A 2,919-nucleotide genomic window follows, 5' to 3' on the forward strand; every position below is an offset into this window, starting at 1 on the left:
ATAGTTCATAATAAACAACGAAAAAGACAACGTTCGAAAAAAATGAAAAAATTTTATAATTTTCTACAACCTATCTCCCTTGACATTGACGATTCCAGATAGCAGGGCTTTACTTCTTCTCTTCCTTCTGTCCTATGCCTCTTTCAGTCGTTTAAGGCTCTGCTTGGAATTGACAAATCCCATTTTTAGGAGGGGCCGCCTTTAGCTTGGGCAGCTAGATCGTGAACTGTCTGCGCGATGGCAGGTTCCGATTGATCCGGACTGTTATCTGGATTAGTATAAATGTAATTTATTTATTTTTATTATTATTTATTATTATTTTGGTTCATCCAGGGGCTTCCAGAGGGGAGGGGGTCATCAGGCCTAGGTTCATCAAGGGGGCCTGAAACCATTTCTGTAGCAAGGGAAATTTCAGGCTGTTTAAGGTCCCCCAGTCAGCCTAGTTAGCTTAGTTGGTAGTGCGTCTGCCTTGTAAGCGCTAGGCCGCGGGTTCGATTCCCGCCCGGGGCGGATTTTATCCTGATGGGATAATGTTCGTTCTCGGAACGGCTGGCTTTCTCCTATCCTGTCTTCCTTCTCTCTTTGATTTCGGGACGATACAGTGGGAACTGTAACTGCTATGGACCATAGCAGTTACAGCTCCCTCTGTCAAACCTCTTTGAAAAAAATTACATGTTATACAGTGGACTTTAAATCTCTTGAAAAAGCATTAAATGAAAGTTAGGGAGTTGGTGAGTATAATTCATTTTCTGGAGAAGGAACAAATGGTGTTTAGACACTACATAACTTTCACTAGAATGAATGGGAGGGCAAAATACAACAACGACCTGCTTGTTGTTAGCTAATGTCAAGAATTGACCACTACCTGTTTGTGAAACAATCCATTTTGAAGGGACCTAGAATCTAGAACCTAGACATTAATGCCTTAGGTAGGTAGATATACAGTGTAAGCGTTTTATTACTATGTTAAACTGTTTTGTCTTAGGTCGTTTTTCTCTGCACAACATACAGCCCCTAACAAATACGTATAAACACACTGGCGTCATTATATTTCCACCTTTAAGGATCACAAATAATTTCATGACAGTCCCAGAAGAAAAAAAAAAAGAAAACCTGTAATCTCAACAGTGGTTTACCTTGGACTCAATTATTCTGTCGTTCCCAAAGCTGCGTCCACACATAGTCGATGGTCGTTGATCAATGTGAATCGACGGTCAGTCGATTATGTGTGGACACACCTTGAGATTTGAACTGCAATACCCCTGAAGGAAAAAGGAAAGACACATCGGGCCATTCCCCCCAGGTCAGTACTTGAAGCAACTGCAGGCACTGGGTAAAGGTGCGTTCCCACTTGTGAGTTTCATCCGATATTTTTCCGAATGTCCTGTAGCCTCTGTAGGCAATGCAATTTAAATGAGTGTTTCCCAGAAGAAAAAAAAAAGAAAACCAGTAATCTCAACAGTGGTTTACCTTGGACTCAATTATTCTGTCGTTCCCAAAGCTGCGTCCACACATACTCGCCAGTCGTCGATCAATGTGAATCGACGGCCAGTCGATTATGTGTTGACACACCTTAAGATTTGAACTTCAATACCCCTGAAGGAAAAAGGAAAGACACATCGGGCCATTCCCCCCAGGTCAGTACTTGAAGCAACTGCAGGCACTGTGTAAAGGTGCGTTCCCACTTGTGAGTTTCATCCGATATTTTTCCGAATGTCCTGTAGCCTCTGTAGGCAATGCAATTTAAATGAGTGTGCACCAAAGCGAGCACCATTTGATCTGTTTGAAGGAAAGAAGCGTAAGAACAACATTAAGTTATACGTAAGACGTGTGTTCATCATGGATAACTGTGAAGATCTGATCCCAGAGTATCTGAACTTTAAAAGTTAGGGAGTTGGTGAGTATAATTCATTTTCTGGAGAAGGAAACATGATGTTTAGACACTACATAACTTTCACCAGAATGAATGGGAGGGCAAAATACAACAACGACCTGCTTGTTGTTAGCTAATGTCAAAATTGACCACTACCTGTTTGTGAAACAATCCATTTTGAAGGGACCTAGAACCTAGACATTAATGCCTTAGGTAGGTAGATATACAGTGTAAGCGTTTTATTATTATGTTAAACTGTTTTGTCTTAGGTCGTTTTTCTCTGCACAACATACAGCCCCTAACAAATACGTATAAACATACTGGCGTCATTATATTTCCACCTTTAAGGATCACAAATAATTTCATGACAGTCCCAGAAGAAAAAAAAAAGAAAACCTGTAATCTCAACAGTGGTTTACCTTGGACTCAATTATTCTGTCGTTCCTAAAGCTGCGTCCACACATACTCGACAGTCGTCAATCAATGTGAATCGACGGCCAGTCGATTATGTGTGGACACACCTTAAGATTTGAACTTCAATACCCCTGAAGGAAAAAGGAAAGACACATCGGGCCATTCCCCCAGGTCAGTACTTGAAGCAACAGCAGGCACTGTGTAAAGGTGCGTTCCCACTTGTGAGTTTCATCCGATATTTTTCCGAATGTCTTGTAGCCTCTGTAGGCAATGCAATTTAAATGAGTGTTCCCACTACACACGACACGATTTTTTTTTTTTTTTTTTGAATGACAAGAGGGAGCGGGCCTGCCGAACTGGGTCTGAAATCAGGAGAGGTGACTGAAATTAATATACTGAAGTAGAGAAGGTGTATTGACCGCTGTTCCAGGTCGTGGTTATGAACCGGGTTATGATTCGGACTCTAGGGTTAGGTAATTGTTTCTACAGTTTGGCATGGGAGTGGTAACTTAAGCCTCCAGTGTCAACTGAATGAAACAGTGGTCTACTCCCTGTTTCAAGGGAACTTTAAACAGGGTGAATACCAGCCTGAAATTCCCTGGACACGGGAAAAAGCGAGGAAGAAGATGGTG

This window comes from Diaphorina citri, unplaced genomic scaffold, assembly GCF_000475195.1.
Source record: "Diaphorina citri unplaced genomic scaffold, Diaci psyllid genome assembly version 1.1 scaffold2920, whole genome shotgun sequence".
Taxonomy (NCBI): Eukaryota; Metazoa; Arthropoda; class Insecta; order Hemiptera; family Psyllidae; genus Diaphorina; species Diaphorina citri.